At 46.0% G+C, this 18,005-nt stretch overlaps 1 protein-coding gene across 1 annotated transcript in view; it reads left to right on the forward strand.

Annotated features, from left to right (window-relative positions):
- The window catches only part of LOC119163154 (uncharacterized), a 511,564-nt gene that overhangs the window by 161,085 nt on the left and 332,474 nt on the right, over positions 1–18,005 (forward strand). The gene's annotated exons all lie outside the window — the stretch shown is intronic.

Here is an 18,005-nt window from a genome sequence, read left to right on the forward strand (position 1 = left end):
AGACAAGCAGCTATCGGCCAGGTTACAGCTCGGCGCAGTGCTCACATTACATAAAGCTCTAGATTCTGTTTGCCTGATCGAAAGTGTCCGTCAGCAACAAGCGGAACTCTACCAGGAAGTGTCATCTTTGAACAAAAAAAGTTGCATCCAGTGCGCAGACCAGTCGACGTGCTTCAATGCAAGACAAAAGCGACAGTTATCTACACGAGACCTGCAAGCCATCTTCACCTCCTGGTAAAAACAGAGAGCAGAAATCATGCCTTTGGGGTGTTCAAGAGCGTCACTCTCGCACTCTCTGCCCAACACGCTCGGAAGTCTGCTGTAATTGCCGGAAGAAAGGTCACAATGACTCCCTATGCATGTTGTGACGCATCGATTGAGTCAAAACCAAGCACGTAACTTTAGAAGCAGGATTTCTTGAAGCAGTCAAGACGAGAGATACTGGAAACTGGGTAGCAAAAGTCTTGGTTGAAGGCCAGCCAGTAGACCTCAAAATCGACACTGGTACCGAAAAAACCATCCTCACATTGCACGTATTCCAGTCGCTCAAGGACAAGGTGCCTCTATCAGCTCCTCCTCATCAGTTGCATGGCCCAGATGGAAAGCTTCTTTTAGCAGCAGGAGTCGCTCAATTCTCGTTTATCTACCGCAACCACGCGACTATTCAGGATATATACGTCCTAGATCAGATCTGCACTCTGTTGATAGACTAGCGAGCCATCAAAAAACTACAGATGCTTACCTCGGTAAACGCCGTCGCCGACAAATTGAACTCGAAAGAAGAAACTCCAGTGGTGTGCCAAGGACTCAGCGAGCTGCTCAAAGAACACAGTATTCAGCTTCATTCATCAGCGAAACCTTTCGCACTCAGCCCCCCGAGGCGCATTCCAACTTCATTGTACGAGAAAACAACGTTAAAACTTCAAAGGATGCAGGAACTCATTGTCATATCACCTGTTGGTGAGCCGACCAAGTGTTGTGCACCAATGGTAGTCGTCGCAAAGCCCTCCGGACATGTGAGAATATGCGTCAGCTTCAGAGAGCCGAACCGCCACGCTCTCTGAGTACGGCATTCTAATTCTTCTGTGGAGCACACATTCGGAATTCTTCATGAAGCAAACGTGTTATCCAAACTCGATACCAACAAAGGATTCCGCTTTGTGAAGAATCAAAGAAACAAAGCCTTCATCTCACCGTTTGGGAGCTTCTACTTCAACCGACTACCATTTGGCATTGCGTCAGCTCCTGAACACTTCCAGAAGCAGATGACCTACATATAACAAGGCATCAGTCAAGTTGTCTGTCACATGGACGACCTCCTCATCTTTGAATCCAACTGGCAAGAGTACATTGAGACACTGCTAAACGTGCTGTAGGTACTTGAAAAAGCTGGAATGACACTGAACGACAGCAAGTGCGTGTTTAATGTTCACCACCTTACATTCCTAGGACACTGGCTCGATTTAGACGAAATAGGACCCGACGAAAAGAAGGTTGAAGCCATAATGAAAATGAACAGCCCTCAAAACTTGATCCACCTGCAGAGAATTCTCCGGAATGGCAACGTACCTCGCGAGATTCGTTCCCAGTCTTTTTGCTATTCTGCAGCCACTCACACTCCTGTTGTTAAAAAAGCAAGAATTTGTTTGGGGTTCTCCACAAGAGCAGGTATTCAACAGGTGGAAGTCGGTGCTCTCCTTTCGTCCAGTTCTTAGAGTCTACGACCTATCAAAAGAAACAATCGTCACCGCTGACGCATCATCATTCAGACTCGGAGCATAAATTTGGCAGAAGCATAATAATAGTAAGTTTTCTGTCATCGCTTATGCTTCGAGGTTTCTCTCAGAAAAGATGAAGCGATACGCTCAGATTGAAAAAGAGGCTCTTGCTTTAGTCTTGGCATGCGATAAATTCAGCGATTATCTTGTTGGCAAGCTGTTCAAGCTAGAGACGGATCACAAACTATTGGTTCCAATCTTCCCTTCGAAGAATCTTGATGACTTGACGCCTAGATTACAGCAGCTAAATATGAGAATGATGTGATATCGATACGAGGTTGTATATGAACCAGGAAAAGAACATTTAGCTGCAGATGCACTTTTGAGAGCGCCTCTGCGAGAGACGGGAGACGGCGAGCTCGAAGAAAGCGTTGAAGATTTTGTGTGCTCTATGACAAACTCTATTCCGATAAAGCAACATTGTTTCCATTGATTAAAGGCATCCCAACAAGCAGACCCTATTTGCACAAAACTTTGTCTGCAGTGCGAGAAATAATGGTCTCTCGGAGAAACTTGGGACGTAACCTAAAACCATTCTACGCCCACCGACGCTATCTCACTGTCGAGAGCGATTTATTCCTCTACGCATCGCGAGCTGTCGTCCCAGACTCATGTCTAAAAGAATTTTTATGACTCTTGCACGAAGAAAACTTTGGCATAAGAAAGACATTGGCTCGATCCAGAGACTCTGTCTGGTGGTGCACCATAGTATCTGACGCCTCGTCCCTGGTGAACCGATGTCAGCGATGCATAGAAACAAGAGTAAACAGGAAAATACCACTAATAGGCTCCGAATTTCCTGAGAGGCTGTGGCAACGCATTGCGATGGATTTGTTTCACTTCAAGATCACGTGGTGGTTGATAGCTACAGACTAATATTCAATATCCCCCGAACTAGTTCAACTTGAGGAGCTCACTTCCACAGGAGTAATCAACCACTGTAAGTCAATTTTCGCACGCCACTGAATTCCCTAGGAAGTGGTTTCCGACAATGCCCCTCAGTATTTGTCGACTGAGTTTTCACTCTTCGCCCAATACTATGGTTTAGGCAGATTACATGTAGCGCTCGCTATCTTCAGAGTAATGGACTTGCAGAGGCTGCAGCGAAAATCGTCAAGACATTCATGACGATGACAAAGGACCCTTACCTGACACTTCCAGCTCACAGGTTAACTTCTTTGAAGATTGAATATAGCCCTGCCGAACAGCTCATGGCTCATCGGCTGAGATCCAGCATTCCTCTGTGTTCCACCAAGCTGACACCCCAATTGGCAGGTCAAGACAGCCTTCGGAATTTTGAGGAAAGATACAGACAACGTCAAAGCAAAGACTTCAAAAGACTTCACGAATTTCGCGACCTGCCGGAACGTCTCTATGGAGATGCCGTGTGGGCGACAGATCTCAAGAGCAAAGGGACAGTACAAGCCCCAGCCGATGAGCCTCGATCTTATTGGGCAAACACCGACACTGGTGCTGTGTGTAGAACCGGACGGAACTAGTCCTATATTCGCTAAGTGAAAAGAACGCAGGTAGTGTCAGTACCAGTAATTGTCCTATAGACACTTGGTGGCGTTGCCAGGACACTTCCCACGGACATACCAGAAGTGGCACGTGTCTCAAGCCGCCTGCTGCAGCGAACGTCGTTCGATTGCATTGGGAGATGTTCTAGATGCTGTCATCTAGGTCAAAGTAGGTGAAGTCATTGACCGCGTGTGCCCGAGGTGCGTGTGGCGCTTGGCGATGGCTTCTAGGCAAGAGCGCGGTTTTGGAATAAACCTGTGTGTACGTAACCCAGCCTCCGGCCTCCTTGCTCGTCCCTGACTTCTTCAACACGGAGCGCTGTCTCCACCGTTCAACGTCACTTTCGTAATTTTGAGAAGCTGAAGACTCGTTGTGATGCTCTAAATTTGGTAAGCTGGAAAACGTAACAACGGTCGCCAGCATCGACCTGAGTCCACCCGCCGACCTTGCCGCTACTATTTGGGCAATAGTGCGCAAAAAGCTACAGTGAAGACATTCTGGTCGACAAGACATACGACACCATCCATCATCCGCCTACCTGTTCATCCTACTATCCGGCCCTGTTCGCTCCTCTGCCACCATCGGTATGTGTGACGGGCGTGAGAGAAGCCAGAACTTCGTGGCCACGCTGGGACTCATTCGCGTCTGACCACCGGTATAACCAACAACTTCGTCTAGGCCCCACCCCCGAGAGGCTGCCAGTTGCCGTTCAGCAAGCTGCTCCATTCTGTTCGGATACTCGACCCTTCACCTTGGAGCGCTCTCAGCAGTGGTTCGGTGAGTGACCCCTACCCATCTGCTACAACTGTGGCTACAAAGGCGACAATGCCAGGTACTGCAACTACCGGCAGCCGCCGAGGTACGACCACCCACCGAGATCCCACCTGTCTGGCTTTGCACGGGCACCAACTTTCCTTGGAAGCGCATCACACGCTATACGAAGGCCGCTGCGAAACCGTCCTCCAGCCTCTGACTGCGGTCTTACACTCCCGCCAGCCCTCGCTCCAATCGGTCGCCGTCTCCTCGGCACCGCTACTCTTCGCGTCCTCCGGAAAACTAGTCGGGGCGACCGTGGGAGTTGAGGTCGCTTGAGAGCCTTTGATTTTTACAAAAGTACCTCTGTTATTGCATGTTTAGAAATAAGATTCGTATGCTAAGCGACGGTGTCTGAACAATGGCCTTAGCGCACAAAGGTGCGACCGTATCAGTCATGAGTCTAGCATTCAAATGCCTCCCTAAATGAAAAGGTATGTTCTGTTCGGACCATGACGATACATATCGTGTAGTGAGCGCAGATGTCCTAAAACCTGTCGCTATCTGCACAGTGGCTGTTAGCTTATGATGCCAGCAATTTATTTCTGATTTTGCTGTTCTTTTCATTCTACGCATGATGTAATTGTAGGACTCAGTTTTCTGAAGCGTTGTGGTGCCACTGTCGATTGCCGCACAGGAGAGGTTACAGCAGATTCAGATGCTTCAGTAGCGTTTATTGAAAACCCGCCCTGTCAGGAAAGCACCATTTGCGTGTCCATTCTTGTCTGCCTAGTGTGTTCCTGTCGTCAGTTTTCCTGCAACCGAGATGACATTTTATGCTATCGTAAAGACCATTCACATCAGCTTCTTAGAGAAAATGTTCTAATACTCTACGTTTACGGTTCTGCTAGGGCATACTGGTTTGTGGTTGATCAACTGCTCTAATGAACCTTCGGCACTGCTGCAGCGGTTCTATAACTTCATAAGAATCGTTGATATGAAATGTTCCCCTTGTCATGCTTGCAGAGAGCAGAGATTCTTCGGAAAAGTACGATTTCGATCACCTGAACGCGAAGGACACTTTCATATTAGAAATGATCGACAAGCTTTGTAGCACCAACCAACCAGCGTAATGACCTGACGAGTATTCTGCGCAAACATGCTGGTCTTTTCAATTTCGCACAGATAATATATATATATATATATATATATATATATATATATATATATATATATATATATATATATATATATATATACATATATATATATATATATATATATATATATATATATATATATGTGTGTGTGTGTGTGTGTGTGTTTATATTCGAAGGTCGCAGGTTCAGTCCCTGCCCATGGCAAGTTATTTTTCCCCCACTTTTCTTTCATCACATTCACATTACCATTTGGTCTAATAACATACCCTGTACTTTCCTTCGCACTATTGTTTTGTATCTAATATTGCGTCAAAATACGAAAACAGAACCCTTAAGTATACACTTTTCCCTTTATTAATAGCGAAGGTTTCATACTGGCAGACTTGGTGCCTTAGGTTGTATACGAGGTACTATTGGTCAACTTCCAGCTTGTAATAGGTTCACGTGCTACGTGACACCACGCAGCCTCATAATGATTGTGCCGCACTTGCCGTGATGACTACGGAAGGCGCTGACTGACACTCCCGCATTTAAATTCACTTATGTACCAAATAAAGTGGCTGGGAGGATAGCCGCCGTACTACCTCAGTGGTAGAGCATCGAACGCGTTATTCGAAGGTCGCAGGTTGGGTTCCTGCCCACGGCAAGTCATCTTTTCACCCACTTTTCTTTCTTAAACTTTACATTTCAATTCAGTCTAATAACTTCCTCATACTTTGCTTTGCGTTATTGTCGGTTATATCTCAAAAATAATGTGTCTATACAGAAAAAAACGATTCAATAAGTACAGACTTCTTTCCCATATATATATATATATATATATATATATATATATAAATAAATAAACATGTATATATATATATATATATATATATATATATATATATATATATATATATATATATATATATATATATATATATATATATATATATAGTGCAAGAAGAACGGATGAACCACACGCAATTGTTCAGAGTTGACAATCAATTTCGACACTTGTCTTTCGACTCAACAATCGATTGAAAAATTGTACTAAGTCGAGTACACATAGATGAAATTCTCAAGGTAATTTTTATTGTGTTCAGCTTAGAAATTTCGCTGTTGAGTGCTTTAAGTTTAATGAAATCGAAAGTCACGATTACGAAGAATTGTTGAACAATAACCTGCAAAACATGTTATCATGCTCAAGGCAACCTTGCGTTGACTGCTCGCTGAGCAAGGCCAAGAAGCGGCTCAGTCCTAGAGTCAGCAACCAGTGGAAGCGGGTAAACGTCTTTCTTGGGGACTCTTTTGAGCTTCTTGTAAATATTTCAGAATCACAGCGTTTTGTCTCTCTTCTTTACTTGAAGAACTGGTTAGGATCATGGGCTGCTGGAGATAGAAATTACCTCGACGATAAGAATCTCCTTTACCTGCGTCTGTATAGCCTCACACTTTTTATCCGAAACACGGTGAGGTTGCTGGTAGATTGGGCGAATGTCATCGTCAGTAATAATTGAGTTCTTCGTGAAGAGTGTCTTACCGACTCTAGATGAAGTGAAGCAAAATTAAAATTCTTTCACAAGAGTGTGAATTGGCGTCGTTTCTCTCGTCCAAAATCTCCAAATTGACGTCTATGTGGTTCAGAAACTTGTCTTCATCTACCGTTTCCAAGGTGGCGAAACACTTAGTGACATTCAGTACAGCGTCTCCAAAGACCATGGTGTTGCCGCAGAAAAGATGTTATCAAAATTGAAATTTGTGACGAGTATCTGCGACGGTCAATCACGAACACGTATGACGCTTCGCACTGCGCACACACCTTGAAATAAGAAAAGTGATACGTTGATCACGGTGACCGGGTCACCGCCTTGGAGGTCTTCACAGGTAGCTTCTACAAAAGCAGTCACTTGGAGAGGCAGGGTCACGCTTTCATCAGCTGCACCACAGGATATACCTACGACGGCTATTGGAGCCTCCATCTGTTGCACTTTGTGTTGAGAAAGTCACCATTCACTCGCGGAGATTTATAATCACACCGTTCTCTCATAGGAAGTTCATATCGAGAACGAATTGACCTGAACACTCGCTAGTACAAGGCAGGTGACCACAAATTTTGACTCTCATTTTTCAACCTTGTGGTACAGCGACCCAATGGAGTAACAGCTTGTCCCTCAGCTGTGCAAATCACTCATTCTAGGGTATCATCACCATCTTAAGAGTGGTTGCCTATTTTGCTTTGGTTGTAGAATAGTCTGCACTTGTGCCCACCAATGCGCTGATCTGTATACCATCTATCAGAACGTGAATGTTGAGTGAGACTCGGTCACTTTGTTCAGACGTATAATACGGCATTTCTCTGGCACTACACTCAGACGTCTGCAGGATTTTGTGGAATATACGTTGGAATGTCTTCCGCACTTCAAGTTTCAACGGCCCCGCACACCGTCCTTCAGTTTCCCGTCATTGGTTTGGGAAGCGTCCCCGTGCCATTGCAGTGAAACGTGGCCCAATGGCTGTGGGCCATCGCGGAGATGGTGACCGTGATTGACGGTGTGAGAAAAGTAGTCGTTGCTGCGCGAGGTAGTCCCGATTTTTAAGGGCGAAGCTCCTTATGGGGTGGGTCTGTCGCTCCTCCTCCTCCTCCGTATGTATGTATGTATGTATGTATGTATGTATGTATGTATGTATGTATTGTGGAAATTGAGGCTGGCCCACTGCTTTTGCGCGGGCTTTCCCGCATTTTCTGCCGTTCTCATGTCCCGACATGTCTGCCCTCCTTTGTTGTCAGCCGCGCTGGGAAGGGCGGAGTGACGTTTAACTCCCTCACCCGGAAGCGGATGTGGACTGTGGCGCCGTGCGCGGGGACTCCCGAGAGGTTTTCGCAGGCAGGGGTCAGATACTCTCCAGAACAGCAAACGGTGAGCCACGTAATCTTTTCCGTCGATTCCCGTCACTCGGGGCTCGTCGGACTTCGCTGACGGCGCCTCGCGCCCGAGATGAACGCTCACCTTTGTTGCCCCACTGCGTACGCACGGCCGAGGGGTGGTACGGTGTCCTAGTGCGTGGCCCAGCTACGCCGACCCGTCTCCCTTCGAAGCCAACGCGAGCGCCTTTGCCCTCGCTCGAGCAACCGGGCCTTGGTCCCGGTGTGTCCGTGGATCACCTTTACTACAGAGACGTGCTCGTGGCACCCTGTGTAGTACTTTGTGCCCGTGGCGTGGATAAGCTTACTTGCTTTCCCGCCGCGCCTTTTTGCAACGGGCTGTACTGCGTTATGTGTTGCCACAATAAAGTGTTGTGACGTTGAGCAGTACCGTGTTCTCGCCACGGCGACGGTTAACGCGTGCCCTGCGGCTCGCTAAGACCGGACCCACGCTGGTGGCCGTACTCCTTCGGGATACGTGTACACCACAGTATGTATGTATGTATGTATGTATGTATGTATGTATGTATGTATGTATGTATGTATGTATGTATGTATGTATGTATGTATGTATGTATGTATGTATGTATGTATGTATGTATGTATGTATGTATGTATGTATGTATTGTGACGACGCGAGATTGACGAGCACAGAAAGCGCCTCAAGCAAATTCGATTTATCGATCGCAGAAAACAGGCTGCAACAATTTCTTCGTCTTTTGCCCTCGGCCAAGGACACTCGCGCTCCTGCGTTGTCCTTACCACTGGAACATACGTGCGGCATTATTCCCCATTAAAAAACATCGTCCCGATGTTAAACGTTCGAGAAGCAAGGTGAAACCAAAACTGCACAGTTAGTCACTGAAAGTAAGGTTTCATCCGAAGCACGTGGGCAATTTCTGTTGAATGTATGCGCCGCTTTGAACACTGCACGCCGTCCAGAACAACCTCGTAGTTGACGTCACTGATGCGTCGCAGAACCTTGTAGGGTCCGTAGTATCTTCGAAACAGCTTTTCGGAGAGCCCACGCTGACGAATAGGTGTCCAGTCCTATACTTTGTCGTCCATGTTGTATATGACGGGTCTGTGCCGGAGGTTGTAATGTTTGGCATCGTCATCTTGCTGTTTGGTGATTCGCAACCTGGCAAGTTGTCTGGCTCCTTCTGCTAGCTGAGTAAACTCTTCAGCGTCCGTCTCATCGCCATGATTTTCATGAGGGATTATTGCATCTAACTTTGTCGTAACCTCACGTCCGTAAATGAGACTAAAGGGTGTCTTCCGAGTGGTCTCCTGATGAGCCGTGTTGTACGTGGACGTGACGTAGGGCAAAATGACGTCTCAGTTCTTGTGCTCTACATATACGTGCATGCTTATGTCAGCCAGGGTCTTATTGAGGCGTCCGGTGAGCCCGTTGGTCTGAGGATGATACGCCATTGTTGTCTTCCTGTGAGCTGTACCACTTAGTCGGAAAATGGTGTCTAAAAGCTCGGCCATGAACGCAGTACCTCTGTCAGTGATGACTATTGCGGGAGCACCGCATCTTAAGACGATGGCTTCGATGAAAAACTGCGCCGCTTCAGCTGCCGTTGCATGTGGCAGAGCGCCTGTCTCCACGTATCGTGCCAGATAATCCGTGGTGACGATTATTCACTTGTTTCCAGTGGCAGACTTTGGGAAAGGGCCCAGAAAATCTATGCCAATTTGTGCGAACAATGTCGCCGGCACTCGGACAGGCTGCAGCAGGCCAACTGGTTTGATGGATGGTGGCTTGTGGCGCTGGCAATCGAGACATGCCTGCACATAGGTTTTGACAACTTCGGCAAGTCTTGGCCAGTAGTAGTTCTACGCTGCCTTATCCTCGCCAATGATCTTGCATAACCCAAGTTACCAGCGGTAGGTTGGTCGTGGCAGGCTTGCTGTACCTCACGGCAAGCGAAGAAGGAACGACGAGCAAGTAGCTGCTGCCGGTGGGTGAAAGTTCCTCTTAGAAAGAACGTCATTTCGCAAGCAGTACGACGGCAGCCCTCTCGAAAATAACTTCGGCAAGCTACTTGTTCGCCCTTGTAGGTAATTTATAAGTGGTAGCTGCTCAGCGTCGCCACGCTGCTGCTGAGAAAATGCGGCAGTGTCCACAATTTTCAGGAAGGCCGTGTCGTCGTCGTCGTTGTCCGGGGATGCCGTCTCAACAGGAGACCGAGAAAGACAGTCGGCATCGGTGTGTCTTTCCCGACTTGTAAGCAACAGTGAAGTCAAAATCTTGGAGCCGAAGACTCCGTCGTGCAAGACGGCCAGACGAATTTTTCAAGTTGACTAACCAACGGAGAGAATAGTGGTCTCTGATAACAGTGAATGGGCGGCTGTACAAATAAGAACGAAATTTCAAGACTGCCCATACCATTGCAAGACATTCTTTCTCCATTGTAGTGTGGTTAGCTTCCACTCAGGACAGCGTCCTGCTGGCGTAGGCGATCACGTTTTCGCTGTTGTCCTTCGACTGTACGAGCACTGCTCCAAGACCCACATTACTAGCGTCTGTATGAAGTATTGTTGGCGCGTCTCCATCGAAGTGGGCCCGCACGCTGGGTGTTTGCATGCGCTGACCAAGCTCGTGAAATGCCTGCTGTTGGTCTTCACCCTATCTGAAGAGGGTATCTTCCCGAGTAAGCTGTGTAAGTGGCCATGCGATGCGCGAAAAGTTAGCAATAAACCGCCGGTAATAGGCATAGAGTCCCGAAAAACGTCGCACTGATTTTTTCTGATGGCATCGGGAGTTTGCCACGGCGGCAGTTTTGTCCGGGTCAGATCGGATCCCTTGGCTGCTCACAACTTGACCGAGAAATTGAAGTTCGTGGAAGCCGAAGTGGCACTTTTTAGGTTTTAGAGTAAAAGCGGCCAAGCATATTGCTTCAAAAATGCTTCGAGTCTTCGCAAGTGTTCCTCGAAAGTCACCGAAAAGACACTCACGTCGTGGAGGTACACCAAGCAGGTTTGCTACTTAAGTCCCTACAGAACCATGTCCATGAGACGCTGGAATGTTGCTGGCGCCGAACACAAAGCGAAAGGAAGAACCTGAAATCCATAAAGTCTATCGGGCGTAACAAAGGCGGTCTTCTCACGATCTCCCCCATCCACTTCGAATTGCCAGAAGCCGCTTTTCAAGTCCATAGACGAAAAGTAGCGTGCGTTTCGTAGTCTATCCAATGAATCATCAATACGTGGCAGAGGGTAGACGTCCTTTTTTGTGATCTGATTAAGCTTCCGGTAGTCGACGCAGAAACGCAAGCTACCGTCCGTCTTTTTGACGAGTACTACAGGTGATGCCCAAAGACTGTTAGATGGCCGAATAACACCATCTTCTAGCATCGTTTTTACCTGTTTTTGAATTGCCTCACGCTCTTTGGGGCAACTCGATAAGGATTTTGCCGGATGGGTCTGGCTTCGGATTCCGTAATGACGCGGTGTTTCGTCAATGCCGTTTGACTAACTGTTGATGTGGATGAGAAGAAGCCGTTGAACTTGTTGATCAGCGTGAGAAGGCGGTCTCGCTCAATGGGAGACAACATTGGACCAACGTCGACAGGTGTCGGTGTAGTGATATAGACGCTGCTGCTTCCTCCACTAAATATTCTGTTTGTGAGAGTTCATCCAAATAGGAAATAGCCGTGACTTTAACTATGTGTCAGCGTTCTCTGCTGAAATTTGTCAGTAGTAGTTCAGCGCATCCGTCAATAACAGTGATGACAGCCCTCGCAACAGAAATACCGCTAGTGAATTCAAGCACTTTAATGCGTTCAGCGACGCCAGTACCATTTTGTAACTTGTCACAGTGCACGGATACGAGGGAACAACTTCGTGGCGGCAGTATGACGTCGTCATTGGCAATACGGAAGCGAAGTGGCTGGTGTTCCTCATCTGTAGGAGTCTCTGAGCTTATAGTGAACGTTACGCTTCTGTCACGGATGTCAATCACAGCCCCGTATTTGCGCAAGAAATCCATTCCCGATATGAGCTGTTTACAGCACTCGTGAAGAATGACGAGGGTGGTGACAAAGGTGGAACCAGCGATGAAGGGTCGGGCCGTGCTCTCTTCAACCGGTGTCATCAACTGATTTCCTGCAGTTCTTATATTGGGTCCCTGCCATGGCATCTTGACCTTCCTTAGTCTGTCGGCTACCTGCATGCTTATTATAGAAAAGTGGGAGCCGGTGTCCACAAGAGCCGTCACTTGATGGCCGCCAATGTGAATGACGAGGTCAGCGCTGATAACGTCGGTTACGTCGGCAGTTGTTGTTGTTGTTGTTGTTGTTTTCCTGTGCAAATGGCTGGTACCCAAAGAAGGGGATTGGCCGATTATAAGGTGAATTTGCCCTAAACTTTCAGCATTGCGTCATTTCTAAAAAATGTTTTTGTAACTTAATTTTGATTTGAAATACCGATATCAAGTTTGCAGAAAAAAAGAAGAAAAATAGTGAGACAGCAATTCAGCAAGAAAATCGTTTAGTCGCAGTGATGTATTCTTGAACGGCGAATAAAACATCCCTGTGGCTGAAACCCAGTGTAGAGGCCCCAAATGAAAGAAAATCAGGTTGTGAGAGCTGCAAGCCCAGTCTTTGAAGAGGTGGTGCTAGTATGCTTTGCCTGAATAAATCGAAACGGCGACATTGTAATAAAAAGTGACTGAGAGTTTCCTCTTGATTACAGTAAATGCACATAGGGGAATTCAATATGCCTGATCTATGCAAGTAAAAATTGAGGGAGGTAACGCGGCAACGAAATTTCGTGATGACAACTTCCATCATCCTTGAATTAGTCAGTTCACGTCGCCAGGGAAATAACAAGTGTTTGTACTCTGGAGAAGCCGTCAGTGCAGGGTCAGATAAATTTTGCCTGATTTTAAGTGTGCGAAATCGCGCCACCGTAATGTATACTGTATGAGGGAAAATAGGAATAATTGGTGTCAAAAGGGATGCCTTCGCAAGAGAATCAGCTATTTCGTTTAACAACAAACCTTTGTGCCCTGGTGTCCAGATTAAATGAATACTTCGGAGATGACAGGGGATACGATTTAAAAAGTTTCACTATAGGTGAGTGACCAGATGCGGACAGGGAAGAGCACACTGATAATGAATCAGTTATGGCTGCTACGACTGGAATGGAAATATTTACCTTTCGCAAAGCTAACATTATTGCCATGAATTCAGCCAGAAAGACAGGAAGGAAGTCCGGTAAGTGAAGTGAAAATGACCAATCAAGTACGGGGCAATATATTCCAACGCCTAATTTTTTATGTGATTGAGATGCGTCCGTTGCTATAATGACATTTGTTGGCAGAGTACTTAAATGGTCCTGCAATAAACCATTTAAAATGCCTGTAGGTAATAGCTTAGCGTGAGTTGGGAAGATATCATGGTAAACAATATCTGGAGAATTTCGTTGCTCAGTTAAAGGAATCAGATCACGAACGTGTACATTTAGGGGCTCAAGTAACGATTGAACAAACACTATTTGTGGTTTGGTAAATCTGGGCCAATGCACGGAGAAGAATAGGTCAGGATTGGAAATAAAAATAATTTGTTCAGGGTAAAACGGTGCTTCATATAGTCGTAAAAAGGTCTGCACAGTAAGAATGTTAAAGCGACATAATAAGGTTGGTATTCGTGCTTCAAGGTGTAACACGGCAGTTGTTCCATTCGTCGGATTAGTCGTTGCTGTAGACGTCTTCGGCATCGGTGGCTTCGAGCTATCATATGTCTGCAATAGGGGCGGTTCGGAAGTTCGATTAATGGGAACCCCACCCCCAGTGGTAGCTGCGTCTAGCTTCCCCATCGTGCGCTCACGAACCTGCCTGTGGTGACGCCGGCAAAACTGCAATGATTAGGTGAAGTGCCCCACGCAGGATACAAAGAACGTGACCCGGGCCTCATTGGATTCTGCGGCGGTGTGTTCATAGGAGTGTCATTGTTCGTGCGTCGATCGTCTTAGGTAGCGTAATCTCGGTAGTGAGGAATTATCGAGTACTGAGCGTCGCGATAAAGGCAAACTCTGTAAACGTGCCCGGCTTCGCCACAGTGAAAGCATACCGGTGGACGGTCAGCGGTACGCCACAAACCGGTTTTCCGACGCTGGTAGGTAAATGGGGACTCACTATTGAGCCACGTTGTGGGCTTCACATCTTGGCTAAATGGCATTTGTCTTGTCTGCGCGATTGGTGCGGTTGGGAGAGTCGTCAGCGGTGAGAGCAGCTGTGTTTGCAGGGTTGGTGGTGGTCCAGTCATTGGAGTCCACTGTGCTGAAGGTGTGACGACGGGGTGTCGGACTTCATCAGCATAAGTAGAATGTCATCACACATCATTATAGCCGGATGCAGAGAAAGCCTGGCGGACCTCATCCTGGACATCAGCGACAAAAAACAATGCCGGCGTTGGTTCAGTTGCTGGAATTAAACCTAGCAGCCGAAGCTCCTCCCTCAAAATCTCCCGGATGACTTCCCGCAGAGACCTGTCGTTGTCGCAGAGGCACGCCGCAGTAGTAACAGGGCTACTCGCTCGAAAGTTGACCGGGTTCCGCTGGCGGTACTGTTGCTGTAGGGCCCGTTCAATAGCTGTGGCTTCTTTCATGAACTCAGCAACTGTGGTTGGTGGATTTCTCAGAAGCCCAGCAAACAGTTGCTCCTTCATGCCACGCATTAGATACCGCAGCTTCCTGTCTTCTGGCATCTCGGGTTCTGCCCTGCCGAAAAGACGGGTCATGTCTTCGGCGAACATAGTGACGCTCTCATTTGTTTTTTTAATTAGAGCTTCCAAGAGACGTTGCGCATTCTCCTATATGTCAAGACTACTAAAGCTGTCGATCAGCTGGGCCGGAGGTAGTCCCACGTAGCCATTCTTCTTTCCCTGTTGATGGACCACGTCTGGGCGTTGTCTTTCAGGTAGCAGTACACATTCGCGAGCTTGTCTTCTGAGGTGGCCCACTGGTTGTACTTCGCGCAGCGTTTGAACTGGTCCAGCCAGTCTTATGCGTCTTCATAGGTCTGATTATGAAAGCAGTCAGGAATCATGGAATTCTTAAGTGTCTTGTGCGATGGAGCTGCAGTTGCCATGGTCGTTGAAGGAGGCAAGCGATTGCTAGCAGTTTCTGGCAAGGGATTGAGCTCGGGAGCCAGGCCTCGCAGATGGCGGCTGAAACGGTGGACTGGTGTGTCGACGGGTGGTAGTGATTCCGCGCTCAAATGTCGGGTCCGCGAAGGGGTGCCAAGCGTGTAAACGTACCCAGCACCTCCACCAGTGTGACGACGCAAGATCGACGAGCACACAAAGCGCCTCAAACAAATAAAATTTATCGATCGCAGAAAACAGACTGCAACGACTTCTTCGTCTTTTGCCCTCGGCCAAGGACACTCGCGCTGCTTCGTTGTCCTCACTACCTGCACATGCATACGCGCGGCAGTATGTATGCATGTACCCTACTGAAACGTTCCGTATAAAATCTTACGGAAAATATAAGGACTCCTTAACATTTCCTTATGCTACATACGGAAAAATTATGGAGTTTTATGGAAATATACGGAAGTTGTATGGCATTTACGAAAAGCTTTTTATGGAGTATATGGAAGGATAAGGAAATTGTATGGCGTATACGGAAAGCTTTTTACGGAGTATACGGAAGGATGAGGAAAATGTATGGCATATATGGAACGCTTTTTATGGAGTATATGGAAGGATAAGGAAGTTTTATGGCGTGGATGGAGTGAGTATTGTGGAATATATGGAAAGATAAGGAAACTTATGGAGCATACGGAGAGTTCATTATGGAAGATATGGAAGGATAAGGAAAGTGTATGGAGTGTACAGAGGCTTTCATAAGGAAAATGCAGAATGTAAGGTCTTACGGAAATATACAGATTTTGTAAGGTGCTTACGAAAATGTGCAATAGCGTATGAAAGGGATGTGGATTGTTGAAAAATTGTGGAAACTCTACAGTTGTTGTCACATTTTCAGCAGGAAATCCGAGCTCCCTAAAGTTAATAAATAAATGCACAGTGACATATAGTACAAAAGAATAACGCAGGCTAGTCTGTGTTGTCAGTCACCGCTTTTCGCCCTTTTCCAGAATGAATACAACTTCTGCAGATGACCAGGTGCTAAAGTCTGTCACACGAAAAATGTGTCATTCACAAGGAATGACAATAACTGTCATAATACTTGCATGCTTTCACACGAAAACAAATCAATAAAAAAAGCATAACTTCAAGGGCTCGTTTTTTAGTAGAAACAATAATAATGAGAACTAAATTCAATGTGAATGAACATGTCAATAATAATGAAACTGTTCTCATTAACATTGGCAAAGAGAAATGTCATTTTAAAATATCGACCATGAGCTTAGCTCTCATGAGCACCAACAAAAGAAATGAAAATCTATGAAAACTATTTGCATGTAGCCTAAAAATAATTTTTATTGATAGTATGTGCTCCTACAATATAAACACAGCTATACACAACTTGACACGGCTTCACGACAGAAACGAGGTAGGGGCAGAGGGAGTGGTCAGAAAAATAACTAAGTATGAGAGCACAACTGATTTGTACGGACACAAAATGGTGCTTATCATTGAATCTCGGATGGTCATGTATAGAGCTGGGTCGTTTTGAGATTTTCAAAAGCATTGTTTCAGACCACCATGCAGATTAAGCTTCAATTGTAGTGCTATATAAGACACAACTTATGGGCCAGCTTTAATGAATAAAGAGATTATAGGTTAAACAAATGCTTTAAAATATATCATATCATGGCTGCATGGATGCAAAGCGCTATGTCAAGCGCAATAAAGTGAGGACGCATGAGCTTCTCTTGATGCTTCAGTTATACATAGATGCTTCAACTGTGCTGCAAAGAAATTTAACCGATGTCTGTGTGTGCAACATTGTCCATTTTAAACTATCTATATGTATATATAAAATTCCTACTGCGAGTTAAGCTACGTAGCACTTCATAACCCTTCCTTTTATAAAGAGCAATTTTTCAAACAATCAACATTATTCATTTCCTGTCTCATGACTTTGTGCCCGCAATTCTTGGTTTGGCTCGATCACAATTGTGCAGCCCTTTTTTGGAGGAATCAAAAAACATCAACCAAAATATATTTTAGAACTGCTTCTCGGTGAGACTGCCTTTCCTCAACTGCCAAAGCTTGAGATAAGTCATCTAGCAAGTCTCGCGCATATCTAGGGCCTACCCTTGAAGAAACTGGTCCGGCTGTGAAATGCTCGGTTTTTTATCAAATGATCTTTTTGGTTTGAGTTTTCTCACTTCTTGAGTCCCTTCACAATCAAGCAGACCCAATGTACCCCTTAGTCCTTAATTTTGTTATATTATGAAATAACTAAAAAAATAATAATGACAATAAAGATACTAATAACTGTTGCGCAAAAAACACAGTCCCACATACGTACTTGAACGCAATATTGCTTTTATTTTGTTTTAGAACCTAAGGCATTAGAAAAGATAGCAGTACAATAAAAACGTTGAAAAAAAAACAAAAAAAGTTACACTTGGCGGGACTCGAACCTGCGACACTCAGGTATGCTCGCGTACGTGAACTGAGTGCGTTAGCTTGCGAAGCTATTCGCGCTGAAGGCCGAAAATGTGTTTAAGTCATGTATATAAATTCGCTTTTTACAGGCTATATGTTGGCATATATATGTACGATATGCGATCGTGTGCATATTGCTGTGTGCATATGTTTTGTGATTGTATATGCGTCACATGCTTTTCGCATGTCTTTCAAGCATAGATTGCTGCCCTGCCGCAGATGAAAACAAGTATTTTTAATCCCACACACAAGCTTGAGCAGTTGAAGGTTGTTTCCCGGGGCTCTCTTGCGATTG

This window comes from Rhipicephalus microplus, chromosome 9 (assembly GCF_043290135.1).
Source record: "Rhipicephalus microplus isolate Deutch F79 chromosome 9, USDA_Rmic, whole genome shotgun sequence".
NCBI classification, from domain to species: domain Eukaryota; kingdom Metazoa; phylum Arthropoda; class Arachnida; order Ixodida; family Ixodidae; genus Rhipicephalus; species Rhipicephalus microplus.